Source organism: Stenella coeruleoalba, assembly GCF_951394435.1.
Source record: "Stenella coeruleoalba genome assembly, chromosome: 1".
Classification (NCBI taxonomy): Eukaryota; Metazoa; Chordata; class Mammalia; order Artiodactyla; family Delphinidae; genus Stenella; species Stenella coeruleoalba.
Window position 1 is genome coordinate 34,691,730 of NC_137169.1, and position 24,842 is coordinate 34,716,571.

The following is a 24,842-nucleotide window of genomic DNA, read 5'->3' on the forward strand; positions in this document are numbered from 1 at the left end:
GATCTCCTGCTGCCCCCTTGACCTCAAGCCCTTCCTCCCACTTTGGAGAATGGTTTTCTGTTGCCTCTGAAGCCAGGATCTCCAGGAAGTCCTGAGAAGGGACTCTGAGTAAAAATCTTCACTTTTTTTCCAGGCCGATTTCTTGTGGTAGAAAGTCAGAGGACCCCGTCTTGGCTTCACCTCCTTGGGGTGAAAGAGAAATAAGGTAGGCTTAGGACATGCTCATATCATTTGGGCAACTGTCCCCTGGCCTTTGAGGAAGTACCTGTGAGGTGGGCATCACTGTCTGGAGGTCCTCTGTATAGTATGTGGACCGCTTAGGGCACACTGCGGTGGTCCACTAGTTCCCACCTGCTGTGCCTCAGCTGGGCTGGGAGGAGCAGGGGAGAAAGGGGCCCCCTTGGCCCAGAGAAGAGGTCTGAGGTCCTACTTTCGGAATGAAAGGGAAGCCCTCAAGGAGCCATGATCCAGGGACCCTCACACTCCCTCCGTTTGTGACTTGTCACCCCCGCCCCAACGTGCATCTGTTTCCCCAGGGTTAGCAGTAAAAACCCTTTAATGAAAAGGACCCGTGTACTTATTTGGGGGCATCGAAGAAGTGGGGAGGTGGTTGCACCACAGCCACTCCGGAAGGGAGTTGAATTCCAAGAAAGAATGGGTGGCTGCTCTGAAAAGCAAAAGGAAGCAGCTGACTCTGAGGTCTGTGAGGAGGAAGGGGAAAGGGAAGGAAGTAATATTAACTGAGCATGCACTCTATGCCCTGGATTCTGCAGGTCACTTTCACATTCTTTATCTCATATAGTTGTCGAAGCAACCGCAAGGGAGTAAGATGAGGCAAGTGAGGAAAGGTGAAGTCACTCGCTGTGAAGTCGCACAGCAGGTATGTGGCGGAGCCAGAGTTCAGACCTGGGCCTCCCTTGATTCTGAGCTGATGCTCTTTCACTACATTCACCTTGCTGGCTTCTGAAGGAGGAGCCACTTAGGGGGCTGGCCTGGGACCAAGTGATTCCCTGTAAGTGGGAGTTAGTGTGGCCTCTTGATACAGCCCTGGACCCTTTGCCCTGTGGGATGTCAGTGCCAAGCATGAGAACCTTTTCAACTTTAGATTGATTATTGATTGACACTTATTCGGTGCCTAGGAAAAATGACAGTGACGGAATAGGGGGTGAAGGGTGGGACAAGATGAACCTAAGGTCTGCCCTTAGTAGCAGTAGTGCAGTTCCTAACTGAACTGCTAGTTAGGGATCGTGCCTGGCTTTCTGCCCTTCTGAAGGCCTGGCTCCACGTGGCAGTTTTCAGTGTTTTCTGCATGGAGGTTTAGTGTTCATCCAGATTTCCTCCAACAAATACAAAAGACCCCTCTCTATCTCTCTTGCCAATCTGGAGCCCTGCTCTTCCAGAGTGAGGGGCCCTCCTCATTTGTAGCCAGTTGGCAGAATGTGACTGGCACTGCTGATGACCTGACCTATCACATGGGATCTTGCCGCCTACCCAGGAAGGGATATGCCAGTCGTCATCCTATTCTCACAACAACCCTGTGAAGTAAGAATTACCCACATTTGACAGATGCAGAAACAGGCTTACATGGCAAGTCAGTGGCAGGGTCAGGAACCTAACCTACTTCTACCCAAACCCAAAGCCTGTATTTTTTCTGACCATAAAAGACGACTTCCCAAACAATTCCCTGACATTTTGTAGGATCCTTTTCAGCTTACAAAGCACTTTTATTTCATATACATTTTCCTGCTCCTTGAAAATCTCCATACAAAATATTTTAAACATATAGTCACCCAACTTGCATGTATGAATTGCTCCCTAATAATAGAAGTTGCCAGGGGCTTCCCTGGAGGTCCAGTGGTTAAGACTCCATGCTTCCACTGCAGGGGGCACAGGTTCGATCCCTGGTTGAAGAACTAAGATCCCGCATGCCATGTTGCCAAAATAAATAAAACTTTAAAAAGTTGCCATCTAACACCTACTGAATGCCAGTTACTATACACCATCATTTCTGATCTCCATGACTAGTCTGCAAAGTAGTAGTATCCCCATTGTCAAGATAAGGAAATTCTGAGGGGTTAAATGACCTGACCTAATGGCCGAGCTGGGATTCCAATCAGGTGCCTCTGATTCCAAGGCCAGCTCTTCATTTTGCTCATTACCAAGCTAGGTCTGCTGTTCTCCTCTCAGTCTGGGGAGCTTGGTAATCCTTCCAGACCCAGAGCCTTAGTGACAACTGCTGTGATTCTTTTGGAGTCTGCTGCCAGTGAGACCCAGGACCTGCTTTGATCTTGGGACATAACTTGCTGGCCGATCTCATTTGCCCTTTTTTGACCAAATTCATAGGCTAGGTTTTCTGTGTTGGTCCAGGCTATTGAGTCCTGACTAGTCCATTTATTCACCCTCTGACTTCCTTTTTTGCTAGCTTCCTTTGTTTTCTCCTTCATTCCCTTTTCCTCTTCCCTTTCTTCTCCCTTTCCTCTCCCCTTCTTTCCTTCCTTTCCTCTCCCCTTCTTTCCTCCCTCCCCACTTCCTTCCTCTCTCTCTTCCTCCTAGTTACTAGGAATACTGACAGTGAAGATGTGGCTCCCGTGTTCTCTGATGTGGGGTGGCTGTCAGGTTTCAACAGCAGGCAAACCTGGAAGGGTGGGGCCCTCGTCAACTCCCGGCACTTGATCCTGGTGTGGTGACCACCCACAGGCTCCCTGCCCTTAGCCTGAATTCAAATGAAGCCCTTTCCCTCCCATCAACCTTATGGCCTTCATGCAATTCAGTTCCACCCACCAACATTTATCACGTGGCTATTATGTGTCAGGAAGCAGGAGGTTCTCCCCGCCTCACCTAAGGGAGTTTTAACTGGATGCCCGGCAGGGTCCAGAACAGGGAAGGGAGGCTGGGGGTAGGCAGGGAGAAGGGAAAAGCTGTGCACACGTAGCCTATGTTCAGGCCCTCTTTCTTCCCTCTGCACTGGAGGAACTTGACCCCTGAACTTTCTCCCCCGTGATAGGAAAGGTACAAGGGACATCAGTACAGCCATAGGCAGAGCCCCTGGACCCCAACTTCTGTTGAAACAGGAAGTCATGCCTGGTCTCTTTCTGCTCTGAAAGTTCTGGGTTCCTTCTGCTATGAGATCCCAGATGAAAGGAGGGACCCACGTGCACCTTTACCCACAGGCCTTGCCGCCTACCATCCAATACTCGCTCCTTGGAATCAAGGCATTTCCCCAGTCTCTAGTCAACAGGGAGACATTAACCCATTACTGTTTGGGTAACATAACTTCTTTCCCATTCACTATCACAGTACAGTAGTGCAGGCAAATTACAGGATTGCTTTTGTCAGAGCCTGGAAGAGAGGCCTGGAGCCAGTCCTACACACGTCTGAGTATTGGAAAATAGTGATTATAACAGCATTTACTATTGAGCCTAATTTCTAAATCTTCACAGTTCTGCAAGGTAATTATTGTTTCCATTTTGCAGATGATGAAATTGAGGTTCAGTTAGATCAAGCGACTTGCTCATTTAAGGTCACATGGCTACTAGGTGGCTCACCTGGGATTGTAACCAACCCAGGCCTCATACTAGTGCCTTCTTAATGACCGCATGGTCGTTAAGCCTTGCTCCCTGGAGCCCCGCTCCCTGTCAGTTCCCGCTACTCCTTAGAGCGGTCCCGTCCCAGAAGGATGTAGTTCTGTCACGTCTCTCTTATGGTTGTTTGGCTGGGCCTAGGAGTTGATGCTCCTGGGAAAGGTGGGGTGTACAGAGCCAAGGCAAAGCTGCTGCGGGTGAGGTCTGCTGGGGAGAAGTCTGGACAAGGACAGAGGGGTCAGCTGCAGCCCTGTGGAGCTCCTTCGTGTTCTCCCTCCCCATAGGGCATCTCCAGGGCAGTGCAGTCCTGCTGTTGTCCCCAGGGTGTTTTGGGACCCGAGGACAAGCGAGGCTTGCTCTCCTTTCTCCTTATCTGACTGAGAAGCTGCAGGACTTTCTCTTCCCCCTGCGCGGGCACACTGTCCAGGGCCTCAACCTACTGGCCTGAGGCTCCCACCCTGGGTTTAATTTCCACCAATAATGCGCTCAAGTCCTGGGTTGAGACGCCGGACCAGGGTACAGCCCACAGAGCTCCTTCACCTGCAGTAGCGGGCTAGTGACAGGTGGGAGGGGGGGAGCCTCTCGGCCCCAGGTAGCTGTCCCCCTTGTAGGGGGTGAAAAATAACTGTCCCTTTACCCTTCAGAGTTCTTGGCTGAGACCCCTGTAACAAGAGACAGATTAACAAGAGAAAAACAAGTTTATTCATGTGTATACCTCACATATACCTGGGAGACACCCAGGGAAAATGAGTTAACTTGCCCAGGTGGCCTAAACCATCTTTAGCCACATATGAAATAAAGAAAGGTGAGGGTGGGAGAGGAAGGCAGTTATGGGAAGTTACCAGGAAAAGCAGGGTAAACAAAGGTAAGGTTTGTTATGCCGATTAAGTCTCTGCCTTCTCCATTGATAACATTCTCTTAAGATTTAGTCATCTCCTCCTCCAAGTGCAGCGAGGTAGACACCCTTAACAAATGGAGATTTCCTTTATAAGCATAAATTGCCCTCTCAAAAAAGTAATTTCTACTCTGTTTTCCCAAGTTTCTCCCTTTGAGTGCAGGAGATTGGCACTTAAACCCAGAGTTCCAAGGCAGGATGATAGGTGTCATTACAGTTGTGCGGGGGGGGGGGGGGGGGGGGGGGGGGGGGCGGGGGGCGGGTGCTGTAGGAGCCCCGGGGAGGGCCCTAACCTGGCCTGTACTAGTCATTGGGCCTCAAAAGTGAGTAAGACACAGTCCTTCCTGCAAGGAACTCAGAGGAAGAGAAACTCCCTTCTGAACAAGGTGTTGGGGGAACACAGGTGGGATGGCTAACTCTGCAGGGGAGAAGACTGAGAGGGATTGAATTTGGTCTTGGAGAATGAGTAAGTGTTTACTAGGTAAAGAAGAGGAAGGCTATTTCCGACGGAAGGGAAGCCTTAGTGTTTTAGGGAACGGTGAAACATCTGAGGTAGTGAAGATCGTCCTGTGTGGGGAGGAGATGAGGCTTGGTACGTAGCTGGAGGCCGGGTCATGAAGGGTGTTGGATGCCAGGATAAAGAATTTCAGATTGTGGACAGTAGAGAATTTTAAAGCTGAGGGATGGCATGATCGCATTCACCCTCTAGGAAGAACACCAGGCTAGTGTGGAGTACGAACTAAAGGGGGCAAGTAAGTCGGGAACGTGTATATAGAAGCCAGGTGCCAGCTGGGGCCTCCCAACCCACAGAGAGCTCTCTGATTGCCTCAGAGCCTTGCCAAAGCCACAGCACGGGAGAGTCCAAACCTGCCACAATTTCTGCAGATTCCTGGCCCTTAGGCTCTCATGGTCTCTTGCCTGAGGTTCCTGTGGTCTGCGCAGTCCTTCTCTGTGTTGACAAAAAAATTAATCAGTCGATCTAAGAAAGAAATGGAAAATTTTATTAGAGCCAAACTGGGTATTATGACCCGGAAACAGCCTCTCAGAAAGCTCTGGGAACTGTTCCACCCATTAGAGGTCAAAGCTCAGTTATATAGGTTTCTGAGACAGAGGGCTGTACATTAAGTGACGTATTATTGACAGTTTACACAATCCAGATCTACGTGTACAAAGCAAGTAGCGGGTCATGGGTCATCATGGGCCCTTACAAGATTAAGAAGGAACGTTATCTCCCAAGGAGTCATGACCCTTGATGAGATTAAGACGGAATGTTATCTCCTAATGAAGTCTGGTTAGTGCAGGTGCACAACACACACTAAAGGGGAGGGAGGAGGAAAAAAGAAAAATGTTATTTTAATTTTTCTTGTCTTACCATAAAACATGAATTTTATTTCATCATCTGTTTTGTCCCCATTTGCCTTATCACAGAACTAAGCACCTTCATGGGTTCCCTGAGAAGTTCTGTCACACCAAGCATTTTGTGCATTTAGAATCCCTTGAAGAGATTGGGAATCTTGGGGAGAGGTCACATCATGGTGTGTGACTAACTTGCTCTTCTTTTTTTTTTTAAAAAAAAGTTTATTTATTTATTTTGGCTGTGCTGGGTCTTAGTTGCGGCACGCTTCGTTGTGGCATGCAAAGGCGTGAGAACTCATAGTTGCGACATGCGGACTCATAGTTGCAGCATGCAGGATCTAGTTCCCCAACCAGGGATTGAACCCGGGTCCCATGCATTGGGAGTGCAGAGTCTTACCCACTGGACCACAAGGGAAGTCCCTGCTCTTCTTTCTTCCCATCGCTGTCCTTACCCCTTCTCCCCCAGATTGCCACGGAAATTCCAGGTTGTTTTACTCTATTATAAAAAGCTGTTTAGTTTTCCTCAGCCTCTGATACTAATTTGTATACAAAAACACATCAAGGGGCTCAGCAGAACAAGGTCTCACCACTTAACGGTGGTACACCCACCCCAAAAAAAGCAGCTGTAAAAAACCCAAACAAATAAATACCCTTGAAGATTTGCAAAGCATGTAAACATATTAAAGTTCAAGACAGTAGTGTGAGCACAAGTGGTTGTTTCCCCTTCCTTTTGAGACCTTCATTAAAATGACAGAATAGGAATGTAAACACATAACAGCAAAGAGAATGGCAGGGAAGAGGGGTGGCAAGTGTAGAGGTTTCAACAAATTTCTAGAAGTAAATGACAGCACACTGGTTGCTCAGCAGAGTGGAGGAAGCCATAGCCCAGAAGGTAGGCAATGGGAGTGAAAGCCAGTCTTCCTGGCAAGATCCCAGAGAGACTCTGAACTCATAACCAGCAAGTGCTGAGACAGACATGAAAAGTGGACCTAAAAACAAGGGTGTGTGTAGAAGGTCTGTCTATGCAGAAGCTTGTACCAGTCACCCCCTAACCCCTTTACCTTCAAAATGGAGAGTGATTGGTACTTACTTCCAGACAAGCAACACACACACACATACACACACAGCAAAACCAAGAAGGCTTATTCTATAGAAATCCAGTAAGTCCCCAGGAGAAATCTAGGGTGTTTAATGTGTTGACATCCCAGAATAAAACTTTTGTTATTGTGACATTTATAAACCCTCCCCCCACCCTTTCCCCCAACAATCACCCACACATTCACCCTACCTGCCTGCCAGAAAACCCTACTGCCAAAAGTCCTTCATGTTCTGTCTCAGGGAAACAGATACAGGGAAACAGAGGAAATATACAGCAACAGAAGACACCAGCTCAGTTACTAAGATTGTTGGTCTGTTATTCCATAAACATGCAACCAGGAGGACCAGAATTATAAAGACAACTAAAAGCGTAAGAGAGAGACAAGATAAACAGAATAAGTGACTCTAGACAACAGAAAGTTGTAATGGCACAGTAGAATCTTTTTTTAAAAATTGAGGTATAGTTGATTATAATATTATATGAGTTTCCAGTGTACAACATAGTGATTCAGAATTTTTAGAGATTATACTTCATTTAAAGTTATTATAAAACATTAGTTATATTCTCTGTGCTCTACAATATATCCTTGTAGCTTATTTACTTTATACGTAGTAGTTAGTAACTTAATCCCCTATCCCTATCTTGCCCCTCCCTCTTCCCTCTCCCCACTGGTAACCGCTAGTTTGTTTTCTGTATCTGTGAGTCTGCTTCTGTTTTGTTATATTCATTCATTTGTGTTATTTTTTTAGATTTCACATATAAGGGATAACATACAGTATTTGATTTATTTCAGTAAGTATAATACCCTCTGAGTCCATCCATGTTGCTGCAAATGGCAAAATTTCATTCTTTATGGCTAATATTCCATTGTGTGTATATATATATATATATATATATATATATATATATATATATATATATATATACCACATCTTCTTTATCTATTCATCTGTTGATGGGCACTTAACTTGTTTCCACACCTTGGCCATTGTAAATGATGCTGCTACAAACATTGAGGTACATGTATCTTTTTGAATTAGTGGGGTTTTGTTTTGTTTTTTTTTTTGTTTTTTCAGCTATATATCCAGGCGTGGAATCGCTGGGTCATATGGTAGTTCTATTTTTAGTTTTTTTGAGAAACCTCCATATTGTTTTCCACAGTGGCTGCACGAATTTACATTCCCACCAACAGTGTACAGGGTTCCCTGTTCTCCACATGCTCGCCAACATTTGTTATCTGTGGTCTTTCTGATGATAGCCTTTCTGACAGGTGTGAGGTGATATTGTGTTTTAATTTCTTTGATGAGTAATGATGTTGAACATCTTTTCATGTGCCTGTTGGCCATCTGTATATCTTCTTTGGAAAAATGTCTGTTTAGGTCTTCTGGCCATTTTGAAATTGCATTGTTTGTTTTTTTGATATTGAGTTGTATGAGCTGTTTATATATTTTGTATATTAACCCCTTATTGGTCATATCATTTGCAAGTGTCTTCTCCCATTCAGTAGGTTGTCTTTTCATTTTGTTGAGGTTCCCTTTGCTGTGCAAAAGCTTTTAAGTTTAATTAGGTCCCATTTGTTTATTTTTGCTTTTGTTTCCTTTGCCTTAGGAGATCCAAAAAAATATTGCTATGATTTATATCAAAGAGTGTTCTACTTATGTTTTCTTCTAGTAGTTTTATGGTTTCTACCCTTACATTTAGGTCTTTAATCCATTTTGAGTTTATTTTTGCATATGGTGTGAGAGAATGTCCTAATTTCATTCTTTTACATGTAGCTGTCCAGTTTTCCAGCACCACCTATTGAAGAGACTGTCTTTTCCCCATTGTATATTCTCACCTCCTTCGTTGTAGATTAATTGACCATAAAGGTGTGGGTTTATTTCTGGGCTCTCTGGCACAGTAGAATCTTTAAAAACTCTAATGATATCCTCAGGAAGATCTTGGAAGAGACTACCTCTATAGAACAAGAAAGGTTGCTAGTGGAAAGAGACCAACTGGAAAATTAGAAATAACTTTTGGATATTAAGCATATGATAGCTAAAATAAGATATTCAAGAAACCACTTGGGAGATAACATCAAGAAAAGCCCCTAAAATATAAGGCAAAAATACAGAGATAGGGAAAGAAGAAATAAAGGACACAGAAGATCAACTTCTTATGATGAAGACTGCTGGTTGTCCTCCAAAATCTGTTCACCTTTTTTATTGGGGGCACTTAACTAACTAACATTTCCTAGTCTCCTTTGTAGTTAGGTATAATCCTATAATTTAAGTTCTTGCCACTGGAAAATGAGCAGAAATGGCATATGACATTCCTGGGGCTAGACCCTCAGGAAAGCAGGCATGCCTTCACATCATTTTCTTTCCCCTTTTTACCAGCTGTAACCTGCAGGAGCCCAGCTTTGATGATTGCAGACTATACAACCATCTAGGTTGCAGACTCTACAACCTAGTGTAGACTTGCCAGATAAAACACAAGGCACCCAGTTAAATCTGAATTTCAGATAAACAATGAATCATTTTTAGTATAAGTATGTCCCAGATATTGCATCTTAGTGGATGGCAGAACAACAGGATAAAAAGAACTGGGTTTTTGAATTTAACATGTAGCAATGCTACCCCATTCACTTGGATACACATTTCAAAACGGTTAATGACAGAGAAACACACTTTTTTTGTACTCCAAGCCACTGTGTTGTTTGGTCTCTTTATTACAGCACCCTAATCTTTCATCCTAATACTTAGAGTGAATTTCTGCCATAACAAGACTGTGGCTCATCTTACTATGTATGATGTCTTACTCTTGCCATTGGTCATTTTTCCTCCACATTTTAACATCTCCAAAATTAGATGCTGTTTTAGATAAAATAAAATACCATATTACAAGAAAGAGATAAGGCAGTGATTTCAGCAAGATAGTGGAATAGAACGTCCCAAATGTCAGTCCTCAACAGAGACGCCAGCTTAACAACAATGTATGGACCAAAATATCTTTTTGAGAACTCCAGAAACCCACAAGCAGGCACATCTCAACTTGGGTTGTTTTTCAAGGGGTTGGGGTGAGGGTGGGAAGAAGAGTGGAATATGCATTCAACATTCTGGCTTTTCAGAGGGTTTCCCGAGGGACTGGTTTCTGTCTCTCTTGACTTGCAGTACTGATGGGGAGCCAAAATACTTCGGATGCCACTAAGCACAACATAGTTTGGGATGCTGCTGAGTGAGGTGGCTTGACGCTGTAGCACCAGAGAACTTTCAGTACCACAGACAGACACCAGAGGGAGCAAGAGATTATGAAAAAGAAACCTGAAAAAGAAACCAGCAGACCTCTCTAATTGGAAAATTAGCTGCACAAGCTCAGAGAAGTCGCATCCACGAAAAAAGAGATTTTTCAGAGATTCTCCAGACTCTCTAGTCAGGTTAATTATTAAAGATCTTCCCCTCACAGAAGCCCGTCCAAATGAGGATATCAACAAAGAGACAGAAACTATAAAAAAGAACCAAACAAATTCTGGAGCTGCAGAATACAGTAAGTGAATTGAAAACTTATTAGAGGGGTTCAGCAGCACACTTGATCAAACAGAAGAAAGAATCAGCAAACTCAAAGAAGGTCATTTGAAATTATTTAGAGTCATAGGAACAAAAATAAAAAAGAATGAAGAAAAGTGAAGAAAGCCTAAGGGACTTATGGGACACCATAGAGTAGACCAATATATGCATTATGGGAGTTCCAGAAAGAGAAAAGAGAGAGAACAGGACAGAAAGCATATTTGAAGAAGTAATGGTCAAAAATCCCCCAAAACCAAGGAAGGAATTAGACATCCAAATTCGAATATGTTCAAAGGACTCCAAGTATGATGACTCCAAAGGGGCTCACACCAAGACACATTATAATCAAACTGTCAAAAGTCAAAGATAAAGAGAGAATCTTGAAAGCAGCAATAGAAAAGCAACTTGTTACATACAAAGGTAGCTCCCATAAGATTACTGATGTATTTCTAGGAGAAACTGTACAAACCAGAAGTGAGTGGAATAATACATTCAAGGTGCTGAAAGATAAAAAGAAACCTTGCAACCAATAATACTGTATCTGGAAAAACTGTCTTTCAGAATGAAAGACAAAGACTTTCTTAGATAAACAAAAGCTGTGGAAATTCATCACCACTAGACCTGCCTTATAAGAAAAGCTAAAGGGGGCTTCCCTGGTGGTGCAGTGGTTGAGAGTCCGCCTGCCGATGCAGGGGACACGGGTTCGTGCCACGGTCCGGGAAGATCCCACATGCTGCAGAGCGGCTGGGCCCATGAGCCATGGCCGCTGAGCCTGCGCCTCCGGAGCCTGTGCTCCACAATGGGAGAGGCCACAACAGTGAGAGGCCCGCATACCGCAAAAAAAAAAAAAAAAAAAAAAGAAAGAAAGAAAAGCTAAAGGGAGTCTGCAAGTTGAAACAAAAAAGCATATAAAAATATACAGCTTGTTGGTAAAGATAAAAAATATAGACAAATAGAAAATACTATAATACTGTAGTGGTGTTACGAAAAGCACTTTTAATTCAGTATAGAATTTAAAAGACAAAAGCATAAAAATAACTATAACTATAAAACTATGTTAATGGATACAATTTATATACAGATGTAATTTGACATCAGTATAAAGTAGGGGTGGGGAGATGCAAAGGAGTTTTTTTTTTTGAATTTTTATTTTATTTTTTTATACAGCAAGTTCTTCTTAGTTATCTATTCTATACATATTACTGTATATATGTCAATACCAATCTCCCAATTCATCCCACCACCACCGCCCCCTTGCTTTCCCCCCTTGGTGTCCATATGTTTGTTCTCTATATCTGTGTTGCTACTTCTGCCTTGCAAACGAGTTCATCTGTACCATTTTTCTAGATTCCACATAATATGCATTAATATTCCATATTTGTTTTTCCCTTTCTGACTTACTGTACTCTGTATGACAGTCTCTAGGTCCATCCACGTCTCTACAAATGACCCAATTTCGTTCCTTTTCATGGCTGAGTAATATTCCATTGTATATATGTACCACATCTTCTTTATCCATTTGTCTGTCAATGGGCATTTAGGTTGCTTCCATGACTTGGCTATTGTAAATAGTGCTGCAATGAGCATTGGGGTGCATGTGTCTTTTTGAATTATGGTTTTCTCTGGATGTATATGCCCAGTAGTGGGATTGCTGGGTCATATGGTAATTCTACTTATAGTTTTTTAAGGAACCTCCATACTGTTCTCCATAGTGGCTGTATCAATTTGCATTCCCACCAACAGTGCAAGAGGGTTCCCTTTTCTCCACACCCTCTCCAGCATTTGATGTTTGTAGATTTTCTGATGATGCCCATTCTAACTGGTGTGAAGTGATACCACATTGTAGTTCTGATTTGCATTTCTCTAAAAGTTAGTGATGTTGAGCAGCTTTTCATCTGTATGTCTTCTTTGGAGAAATGTCTGTTTAGGTCTTCTGCCCATTTTTTTATTGGGTTGTTTGTTTTTTTTAATATTGAGCTGCATGAGCTGCTTATAAATTTTATAGATTAATCCTTTGTCCATTGATTCGTTTGCAAATATTTCCTCCCATTCTGAGGGTTGTCTTTTCATCTTGTTTATAGTTTCTGTTGCTATGCAAAAGCTTTTAAGTTTCATTAGGTCCCATTTGTTTATATTTGTTTTTATTTCCATTACTCTAGTAGGTGGGTCAAAAAAGATCTTGCTGTGATTTATGTCAAAGAGTGTTCTTCCTTTGTTTTCCTCTAAGAGTTTTATTGTGTCTGGTCTGACATTTAGGTCTTTAATGCATTTTGAGTTTATTTTTGTGTATGGTGTTAGGGAGTGTTCTAATTTCATTCTTTTACATGTAGCTGTCCAGTTTTCCTAGCACCACTTATTGAAGAGACTGTCTTTTCTCCACTGTATATCCTTACCTCCTTTGTCATAGATTAGTTGATAGGTGCATGGGTTTATCTCTGGGCTTTCTGTCCTGTTCCATTGATCTATATTTTTGTTTTTGTGCCAGTACCATATTGTCTTGATTACTGTAGCTTTGTAGTATAGTCTGAAGTTAGGGAGTCTGATTCCTCCAGCTCCGTTTTTTTCCCCTCAAGATTGCTTTAGCTATTCGGGGTCTTTTGTGTCTCCATACAAATTTAAGATTTTTTGTTCTAGTTCTGTAAAAAATGCCATTGGTAATTTGATAGGGATTGCATTGAATCTGTAGATTGCTTTGGGTAGTAGAGTCATTTTCACAATATTGATTCTTCCAATCCGAGAACATGGTATATCTCTCCATCTGTTTGTGTCATCTTTGATTCCTTTCATCAGTGTCTTATAGTTTTCTGAGTACAGGTCTTTTACTTCCTTAGGAAGGTTTATTCCTAGGTATTTTATTGTTTTAGTTGAAGTGGTGAATGGGATTGTTTCCTTAATTTCTCTTTCTGATCTTTTGTTGTTAATATTTAGGAACACAATAGATTTCTGTGCATTAATTTTGTATCCAGCAACTTTACAATTAACTTTATCAATTAGCTCTAGTTGTTTTCTGGTGGCATCCCTAGGATTATCTACGTATAGTATATCATCTGCAAACAGTGACAGTTTTACTTCTTCTTTTCCAATTTGTATTCCTTTTATTTCTTTTTCTTCTCTGATTGCCGTGGCTAGGACTTCCAAAACTATGTTGAATAATAGTGGTGAGAGTGGACATCCTTGTCTTCTTCCTGATCTTAGAGGAAATGCTTTCAGTTTTTCACCATTGAGAATGATGTTTGCTGTGGGTTTGTCGTATATGGCCCTTATTATGTTGAGGTAGGTTCCCTCTATGCCCACTTTCTGGAGAGTTTTTATTGTAAATGGGGGTTGAATTTTCTCAAAAGCTTTTTGTGCATCTATTGAGATGATCATATGGTTTTTATTCTTCAATTTGTTAATATGGTGTATCACATTGATTGATTTGCATATATTGAAGAATCCTTGCATCCCTGGGATAAATCCCAATTGATCATGGTGTATGATCCTTTTAATATGTTGTTGGATTCCGTTTGCTACTATTCTGTTGAGGATTTTTGCATGTGTATTCATCAGTGATACTGGTCTGTAATTTTCTTTTTTTGTAGTATCTTTGTCTGGTTTTGGTATCAGGGTGATGGTGGCCTCGTAGAATGAGTTTGCGAGTGTTCCATCCTCTGCAATTTTTTGAAGAGTTTGAAAAGGATGGGTGTTAGCTCTTCTCTAAATGTTGATAGAATTCACCTGTGAAGCCATCTGGTCCTGGACTTTTGTTTGTTGGAAGATTTTTAATCACAGTTTCGATTTCATTACTTCTGATTGGTCTGTTCATATTTTATGTTTCTTCCTGGTTCAGACTTGGAAAGTTATATCTTTCTAAGAATTTGTCCATTTCTTCCAGGTTGTCTGTTTTATTGGCATAGAGTTGCTTGTAGTAGTCTCTTATGATGCTTTGTATTACTATGGTCCATTGCAACTTCTTCTTTTTCATTTCTAATTTTATTGATTTGAGTCCTCTCCCTCTTTTTCTTGTTGAGTCTGCTAAAGGTTTATCAATTTTGTTTGTCTTCTCAAAGAACCAGCTTTTAGTTTTATTGATCTTTGCTATTGTTTTCTTTGTTTCTGTTTCATTTATTTCTGCTCTGATCTTTATGATTTCTTTCCTTCTACTAACTTGGGGTTTTGTTTGTTCTTCTTTCTCTCATTCCTTTAGGTGTAAGGTTAGATTGTTTATTTGAGATTTTTCTTGTTTCTTGAGGTAGGACTGTATTGCAGTAAACTTCCCTCTTAGAACTGCTTTTGCTGCATCCCATCGGTTTTGGATCGTCATGTTTTTGTTCCGTCATCATTAGTCTCTGGGTATTTTTGATTTCCTCTTTGATTTCTTCTGTGATCTCTTGGTTATTTAGTAACGTATCGTTTAGCCTCCATGTGTTTGTGTTTTTTACGTTTTCTTTCCCTGTAATTGGTTTCTAATCTCATAGCGTTGTGGTCAGAAAAGATTCTTGACATGATTTCAATTTTCTTAAATTTACTAAGGCTTGATTTGTGACCCAAGATGTGATCTATCCTGGAGAATATTCCATGTGCACTTGAGAAGAAAGTGTGTAATCTGCTGTTTTTGGATGGAATATCCTATAGTATCAATTAAATCTCTCTGGTCTGTTGTGTCATTTAAAGCTTGTGTTTCCTTATTAATTTTCTGGCTGGATGATCTTTCCATTGGTGTAAATGAGGTGTTAAAGTCCCCCACTATTATTGTGTTACTGTTGATTTCCTCTTTTATAGCTGTTAGCATTTGCCTTATGTATTGAGGTGCTCCTATGCTGGGTGCATATGTATTTATAACTGTTATATCTTCTTCTTGGATTGATCCCTTGATCACTATGTGGTGTCCTTCCTTGTCTCTTGTAACGTTCTTTATTTTAAAGTGTATTTTATCTGATATGAGCATTGCTACTCCAGCTTTCTTTTGATTTCCATTTGCATGGAATATCTTTTTCCATCCCCTCACTTTCAGTCTGTATGTGTCCCTAGGTCTGAAGTGGGTATTTTGCAGACAGCATATAGATGGGTCTTGTCTTTGTATCCATTCAGGGAGCCTGTGTCTTCTGGTTGGAGCATTTAATCCATTCATATTTAAGGTAATTATCGATATGTATGTTCCTATTACTGTTTTCTTAATTATTTTGGGTTTGGTTTTGTAGGTCCTTTTCTTCTCTGTGTTTCCCACTTAGAGAAGTTCCTTTAGCGTTTGTTGTAGAGCTGGTTTGGTGGTGGTGAATTCTCTTAGGTTTTGCTTGTCTGTAAAGCTTTTGATTTCTCTGTTGAATCTGAATGAGAGATCCTTGCTGGGTAGAGTAATCTTGGTTGTAGGTTCTTCCCTTTCATCACTTTAAATATATTGTGCCACTCCCTTCTGGCTTGTAGAGTTTCTCCTGAGAAATCAGCTGTTAACCTTATGGGAGTTCCCTTGTATGTTATTTGTCATTTTTCCCTTGTTTCTTTTAATAATTTTTCTTTGTCTTTAATTTTTGTCAATTTGATTACTATGTGTCTCGGCATGTTTCTCCTTGTGTTTATCCTGCCTGGGACTCTCTGTGCTTCCGGGACTTGGGTGGCTATTTCCTTTCCCATGTTAGTGAAGTTTTCAACTATAATCTCTTCAAATATTTTCTCGGGTCCTTTCTCTCTCTCTCTTCTCCTTCTGGGACCCCTATAATGCGAATGTTGGTGTGTTTAATGTTGTCCCAGAGGTCTCTTAGACTGTCTTCATTTCTTTTCATTCTTTTTTCTTTTTCTTTATTCTGTTCCATGGCAGTGATTTCCACCATCTGTCTTCCAGGTCATTTATCCATTCTTCTGCCTCAGTTATTCTCCTGTTGATCCCTTCTAGTGTATTTTTAATTTCAGTTATTGTATTGTTCATCTCTGTTTGTTTGTTCTTTAATTCTTCTAGGTCTTAGTTAAACATTTCTTGCATCTTCTCGATCTTTGCCTCCATTCTTTTTCTGAGGTCTTGGATCAACTTCAGTATCATTATTCTGAATCCTTTTTGTGGAAGGTTGCCTATCTCCACTTCATTTAGTTGTTTTTCTGTGGTTTTATCTTGTTCCTTCATCTGGTACAAAGTCCTCTGCCTTTTCATTTTGTCTGTATTTCTGTGAATGTGTTTTTCGTTCCACAGGCTGTAGGACTGTAGTTCTTCTTGCTTCTGCTGTCTGCCCTCTGGTGGATGAAGTTATTTAAGCGGCTTGTGCAAGCTTCCTGATGGGAGGGACTGGTGGTGGGTAGAGCTGGGTGTTGCTCTGGTGGGCAGAGCTCAGTAAAACTTTAATCCACTTGTCTGCTGATGGGTGGGGCTGAGTTCCCTCCCTGTTGGTTGTTTGGCCTGAGGCGACCCAGCACTGGAGGCTACAGGCTGTTTGGTGGGGCTAATGGCGGACTCTGGGAGGGCTCCTGCCAAGGAGTACTTCCCAGAACTTCTGCTGCCAGTATCCTTGTCCCCGCGGTGAGCCACAGCCACCCCCTGCCTCTGCAGGAGACCCTCCAACACTAGCAGGTAGGTCTGATTCAGTCTCCTATGGGGTCACTGCTCCTTCCCCCTGGGTCCTGATGTGCACACTACTTTGTGTGTGCCCTCTAAGAGTGGAGTCTCTGTTTCTCTCAGTGCTGTCGAAGTCCTACAGTCAAATTTTGCTAGCCTTCAAAGTCTGATTCTCTGGTAATTCCTCCTCTCGTTGCCAGACCCCTGGGTTGGGAAGCCTGATATGCGGCTCAGAACCTTCACTCCAGTGGGTGGACTTTGGTGGTATAATTATTCTCCAGTTTGTGAGTCACCCACCCAGCAGTTATGGGATTTGATTTTATTGTGATTGCGCCCCTCCTACCATTCCATTGTGGCTTCTCCTTTGTCTTTGGATGTGGGGTATCTTTTTTGGTGAGTTCCAGTGTCTGTTGATGACTGTTCAGCAGTTAGTTGTGATTCCAGTGCTCTCGAAAGAGGGAGTGAGCACACGTCCTTCTACTCCACCATCTTGATCCAATCTCAAAAGAGTTTATATATACTATTAAAGTTAAATTGTTATCAGCTTAAAACAGATTATTATAAGATGTTTTGTGTAAGCCCCATGGTAACCACGCACACAAAAAATACCTATGGAAGATACACAAAAGAAAATGAGAAAGGAATCAAAGAATGTCAATGCAAAAAGTCAACAACACACAAGAAAGGCAGAAAGAGAGTAAAAGAGGACAAAATAGTCACAAGACAGGCAGAAAACAATGAACAAAATGGCAATAGTAAGTCCTTTCCTTTTAGTAATTACTTTAAGTGTAAATGGAGGGACTTCTCTGGTTGTGCAGTGGTTAAGAATCCACCTGCCAATGCAGGGGACACGGGTTCGAGCCCTGGTCTGGGAAGATCCCACATGCTGTGGAGCAACTCAGCCCATGTGCCACAACTACTGAGCCTGTGCTCTAGAGCCCATGAGCCACAACTACTGAGCCTGCGTGCTGCGACTACTGAAGCCCGCACGCCGAAAGCCCATGCTTCACAACAAGAAAAGCCACCGCAGTGAGAAGCCCATGCACTGCAACAAAGAGTAGACCCCCTGCTCGTCACAACTAGAGAAAGCCCATGCGCAGCAATGAAGACCCAACGCAGCCAAGTAAATAAATAAATAAATGTAAATGGATCAAATCCCTAATCAAAGGACATGGAGTGGCTGGATGGATTAAAAAAAAAACAAACCCTGTACTCATTGTTTGCTGTCTACAAGAGATTCATCTTATGTGTAAAGATACACATAGGCTGAAAGTGAAAAGAAGGGAAAATATTCCATGCAAATAGAAACCCAATGAGAGTAGAAGTGGCCATATTATATCAGACAGAATAGACTTTAGTTAAAAACTGTCACAAGAGACAAAGAAGGACATTATATAATGATAAAAGTGTCCATTCACCAGGAAGATATAACAATTATAAATATACATACAGTTAACATTAGAGCCCTGAAATATATGAACTAAACATTGGCAGATCTGAGGAGAGAAATAGAGAGTAACACAATAATAGTAGGATATTTCAATACCCCACTTTTGATAATGGATAGATCAATAAGAAAGTAGAAGACCTGATCAACACAATAAACCAAACAGACCTAACAGGTATAAACAGAATATTCTATCATGTTCTATCTATTCAACATCAGCAGAATACACATTCTTCTCAAGTACACATGGAACATTCTCCAGCATAGACCATGTTAGGCCACAAAACAATCATACCAAGTATCTTTTCAGATTACAATAAAATACAACTAGAAATCAGTAACAGAAGGAAAATTGGAAAATTCACAAATATGTGGAAATTAAACAAACCACTCTTGAGCAACAAATGGGTCAAGTAAGAAATCATAAGGGAAATCAGAAAATATCTTGAGACAAAATGAAAATGCAACATACCAAAATTCATGGGATGAAGAAAAGCAGTACTAAGAGGGAAGTTTATAGCAGAACATGTGTATACTAAACAAGAAGAAAGAGCTCAAATCAGCAACCTAAATTTATACTCTAAGGAACTAAAAAAAAAAACCCCAAAACTAAACCCAAACTTATCAGAAGGAAGGAACTAATAAAGATTAGAGCAGAAATAAATGAAATAGAGATTAGAAAACAATAGAAAAAAATCAACAAAACTAAGAGTTTTTAAAAATATTTATTTATTTAGTTGTGCTGGGTCTTAGTTGTGGCAGGTGAGCTCCTTAGTTGCAGCACGTGGGCTCCTTAGTTGTGGCTCACTGGCTTCTTAGTTGCAGCTTGCTGGCTCCTTAGTTGCAGCATGCAGGCCTCTTAGTTGTGGCATGCGAACTCTTAGTTGTGGCATGCATGTGGGATCTAGTTCCCTGACCAGGGATCGAACTCTGGTCCCCTGCATTGGGAGCATGGAGTCTCAACCACTGTGCCACTTAGGGGAAGTCCCTAAGAGTTAGTTTTTGAAAAGAGCAACAAAACTTACAAAACCTTAGCTACACTAAGTAAGAAAAAAAGAGAGGACACAGATAACAAAAATCAGAAACAAAAGAGGAGACACTGCAACTTCTGCCACAGAAATAAGAAGACTCATATGAGACTTTTGTAAACAATTATATGCCAAATTGCATAACCTAAAAGAAATGGATAAATTCTTTCTTTCCATTGTATGGAAACATACAATGTACCAAGAATGAATCATGAAGAAACAGAAAATCTGAACAGACCAATAACTACTAAGGAGATTAAATCTGTAATCAAAATGCTCCCAACAACAAAAGGTCCAAGACCAGATGGCTTCAAAGGAGAATTCTACCAAATATTTAAAGAAAAATTAACACCAATCTTTCTCAAATTCTTCAAAAACTTGAAGAGGGAGGAACACATCCAAACTCATTTTATGAGGCCAGCATTACCCTGATCCTAAAGCCAGACAGGCACTATAAGAAAACTATAGTCCAATATCCCTCATGAATTTGATGCAAAAATACTCAACAACATACCAGGAAACTGAATTCAACATCATATCAAAAGTATTATATATACATCATGACCAAGTGGGATTTATCCCCAGGATACATGATGGTTGAATATATGAAAATCAATAAATGTATATACCGCTAATAGACAAAGGACAAGAATCACATGAACATCTCGATGCAGAAAAAGCATATGACAAAATTCTACATCCTATCTTGTTAAAAACACTCAACAAACCAGGTATAGAAGGAATGTACCTTAACATATTAAAGGCCATATATGAAAAGCCCACAGGGAACATCACACTCAGTGATGAAAAACTAAAGCTTTTCCTCTAAGATTAGGAACAAGGCAAGGATGCCCACTCTGAACACTTTTATCCAACATATACTTGAAGTCCTAGCCAGAGAAACTGGGTAGATAGATAGACAGATCAATAGATAGAAAGACAGATAGATATAGATAAAAGGCATCCATTAGAAAGGAAGAAGTAAATTTATCTCTGTTTACAAATGAACTGATCTTATATGTAGAAAACTCTGAAGACCACGTAAAAACTGTTAGAAGTAATAAATTCAGTACAGCTGCAGAATTAAAAAATCAGCATACAAAAACCAGTTGCATTTCTAGAATAATGAACTAACTGAAGAGAAAATTAAGAAAACAATCCCATTTACAACAGCATCAAAAAGAATGAAATACTTAGGAATAAGTTTGACCAAGGAGGCAAAAGACTTATACACTGAAAAAAACAAAACATCACAGAAAGAAACTAGATGCAAATATTGATAAATGAAAGACATCCCATGTTCGTATTGGGGAAGACAATATTTTAAAGATGTCTATACTACCCAAAGTTATATACAGATTCAGTGCTTTCCCCATCAAAATCCTGACATTTTAAATAGAAATGAAAAAAAAAAATCCTAAAATTCACATGGAACCACAAAAGATCCCCAAAAGCCAAAGCAATCTTGAGAAAGAAAAACAAAGCTGGAGGCATCACACTTTCTGATTTCAAAATACATTATAAAGCTACAGTAATCAAATAGTAAGGTATTGGTATAAAGACAGACACATGGAACAATGGAACATAATAAAGAGCCTAGAAATAAACCCACACACATACAGTCACCTGATCTTTGACAAGAGAGCCAATAATACCCACAGCCAACATCATACTCAATGGTGAGAAGCCAAAAGCATTCCCTCTAAGATCAGAAACAAGACAAGGATGCCCACTCTCAACAATCTTATTTGACAGTTTTGGAAGTCTTAGCCACAGCAATCAGAGGTGAAAATAAAAGGAATCCAAATTGGAAAAGAAGTAAAATTATCGCTCTTTGCAGATGACATGATACTATACATAGAAAATCCTAAATGCAACTAGAGATTATCATACTAAGTGAAGTAAGTCAGAAAGAGAAGGACAAATACCATATGATACCACTTACATGTGGAATCTAAAATATGGCACAAATGAACCTACGTACAAAACAGAAATAGACAGAGAACAGACTGTGGTTACCAAGGGGGAGGGAGGGAGGGAGAGGGATGGACTGGGAGTTTAGGGTTGGTACATGCAAACTATTACATTTAGAATGGATAAACAACAAGGTCCTAATGTATAGCACAGGGAACTATATTCAATATCCTGTGATAAACCATAATGGAAAATAATATATAAAAAGCATGTCTCTATGTGTATAACTGAGTCACTTTGCTGTGCAGCAGAGATTGGCACAACATTGTAAATCAACTGTACTTCAATTTAAAAAAAAAAAGGAAAGAAAAGAAAATCCTAAAGATGCCATCAGAAAACTACTAGAACTCATCAGTGAATTCGGTAAAGTTGTCAGATACAAAATTAACATACAGGAATCTGCATTTCTATACACTAACAATGAAATATCAGAAAGAGAAATTAAGGAAACAAATTAAGGAAACAAATTAAGGAAACAAATCCATTTACCACTGTATCGAAAAGAATAAAATACCCAGGAATAAACCTACCTAAGTGGTCAAAAGACCTGTACTCCAAAAACTATAAGACACTGATGAAAGAAATTGAAGACAACACAAACAGATGGAAAGATATACTGTGTTCTTGGATTGGAAGAAACAATATTGTTAAAATGACCATACTACCCAAGGCAATCTATGGATTCAATGCAATCCTATCAAATTACCAATGGCATTTTTCACATAACTAGAACAAATAATTTAAAATTTCTATGGAAACATGAAAGACTCCAAATAGCCAAAACAATCTTGAGAAAGAAGAACAGAGCTGGAGGAATCACTCTCCCTGACTTCTCCCCTATTACAAAACAACAGTAATCAAAACAGTATGGTACTGGCACAAAAATAGACATATAGATCAATGGAACAGGATAGAAAGCCCAGAAATAAACCCACACACTTATGGTCAATTAACCTGTGACAAAGGAAGCAAGAATATCCATTCGAGAAAAGACAGTCTCTTCAGTAAGTGGTGCTGGGAAAACTGGACAGCTACATTAAAAGAATGAAATTAGAACATGCTCTAACACCATATACAAAAATAAACTAAAAATGGATGAAAGACATAAATATAAGACTGGATACTATAAAACTCCTAGAGGAAAACATAAGTAGCACACTCTTTGACATAAACCACAGCAATATTTTTTTGAATCTGTCTCCTAGAGTAATGGAAATAAAAGCAAAAATAAACAAATGGGACCTTATTAAACTGAATAGGTTTTGCACAGCAAAGGAGACTATAAACAAAACGAAAAGACAACCCTCAGATGGGAGAAAGTATTTGCAAATGATGCAATTGACAAGGGATCAATTTCCAAAATATACAGACAGATTATATAGCTCAATGTCAAAAAACCAAACAATTCAATCAAAAAGTGGGCAGAAGGGACTTCCCTGGTGGTGCAGTGGTTAAGAATCCACATGCCACAGTGGTTAAGAATCTGCCTGCCAGTGCAGGGGACGTGGGTTCGAGCCCTGGTCTGGGAAGATCCCACATGCCGTGGAGCAACTAAGCCTGTGCGCCACAACTACTGAGCCTGCACTCTAGAGCCCACAAACCACAACTGCTGAACCTGTGTGCCACAACTACTGAAGCCTGCGTGCCTAGAGCCTGTGCTCCACAACAAGAGAAGCCACCACAATGAGAAGCCTGTGCACCGCAACAAAGAGTAGCCCCCGCTCACTGCAACTAGAGAAAGCCTGCGTGCAGCAACGAAGACCCAATACAGCCAAAACTAAATACATAAATAAAAATTTAAAAAATAAATGTGGGGCTTCCCTGGTGGTGCAGTGGTTGAGAGTCCACCTGCTGATGCAGGGGACACGGGTTCATGCCCCGGTCCAGGAAGATCCCACATGCTGCGGAGCGGCTGGGCCCGTGAGCCGTGGCTGCTGAGCCTGCGTGTCCGGAGCCTGTGCTCCGCAACGGGAGAGGCCACAACAGTGAGAGGCCCGCGTACCGCAAAAATAAATAAATAAATAAATGGGCAGAAGACCTAAATAGACGTTTCTCCAAAGAAGACATACAGATGGCCAATGGGCACATGAAAAGATGCTCAACGTTGATAATTATTAGAGAAATGCAAATCAAAGCTACAATGAGGTATCACCTCACACCAGTCAGAATGGCCATCATCAAAAAGGCTACAAATAATAACTGCTGGAGAGGGTGTGGAGAAAAGGGAACCCTTCTACACTGTTGGTGGGAATGTAAATTGGTGCAGCCACTATGGAAAATAGTATGGAGGTTCCTCAAAAAACTAAAAATAAAGATATCATATGATCTGGCAATCCCACTCCTGGGCATATATCTGGAAAAGACAAAAACTCCAATTCGAAGAGATACATGCATGCCAATGCTCATAGCAGTACTGTTTATAATAGCCAAGACATGGGAGCAACCTAAATGGCCATCAACAGATGAATGGATAGAGAAGATGTGGTATATATTCATTGGAATATTACTCAGCCATAAAAAGAATGAAATAAGGCCATTGCAGCAATATAGGTGGACCTAGAGATTATCATACCAAGTGAAGTAAGTCAGACAAAGACAAATATCATGTGATATCACTTATATCTGGAATCTAAAAGAATGATACAAATGAACTTATTTACAAAACAGAAATAGACTCACAGACATAGAAAACAAATTTATGGTTACCAAAGCGGGCAGAGTGGAGGAGGGAGGGATGAATTGGGAGTTTGAGAGTAACAGTTATATACTACTATATATAAAATAGATAAACAACAAGGACCTACTGTATAGCACAGGAAACTATGTACAATATCTTGTAATAACCTATAATGGGAAAAATCTGAAAAAATATATATGATATGAATATATGTATGAATCACTTTGCTGTACATCTGCAACTAACAACATTGTAAATTAACTCTACTTCAGTAATAATATTATAAAGAGAGAGCTAAGAATACACAATGGGGAAGGATAGTTTCCTCAATAAATTGTTTTGGAAAACTGGGTATCCACATACAAAATAATGAAATTGAACCCTTATGGATTAAAGACTTAAATATAAGACCCGAAACTGTAAAACTCCTAAAATAAAACATAGAGGAAAAGCCTCTTGGCATTGGTCTTGGTAATTTCTTGGATATGACACCAAAATCACAGGCAACAAAAGCAAAAATAGACAACTATGACCACATCAAACTAAAAAGCTTCTGAACAGCAAAGGGACACAATCAACAAAATGAAAATGTAGCCTACAGAATGGGAGAAAATATTGCAAACATTATACCTGATAAGGGGTTAATATCCACAATATATAAGGAAGCCCTACAGCCCAGTTGCAAAATGCCAAAACCTCAATTAAAAAATGGGTATGGAC

General features: G+C 40.6%; 2 protein-coding genes across 5 annotated transcripts in view; one reads left to right on the plus strand and one right to left on the minus strand.

Annotated features, from left to right (window-relative positions):
- ZNF691 (zinc finger protein 691) overlaps positions 1–24,842 on the plus strand; it is a 39,855-nt gene that overhangs the window by 5,244 nt on the left and 9,769 nt on the right. The gene's annotated exons all lie outside the window — the stretch shown is intronic.
- SLC2A1 (solute carrier family 2 member 1) overlaps positions 49–24,842 on the minus strand; it is a 78,904-nt gene continuing 54,110 nt past the window's right edge. For 2 of the 4 annotated variants that reach the window (XR_013827873.1, XR_013827875.1), the window contains exons 12-13: positions 5,344–5,425; positions 49–183 (exon numbers count right to left, since the gene is read on the minus strand). The gene's annotated coding sequence lies outside the window, so the exon portion shown is untranslated. Of the gene's footprint in view, positions 184–5,343; positions 5,456–24,842 lie in introns of all 4 variants that reach the window. The other 2 variants (XR_013827874.1, XR_013827876.1) reach the window with 1 other exon arrangement.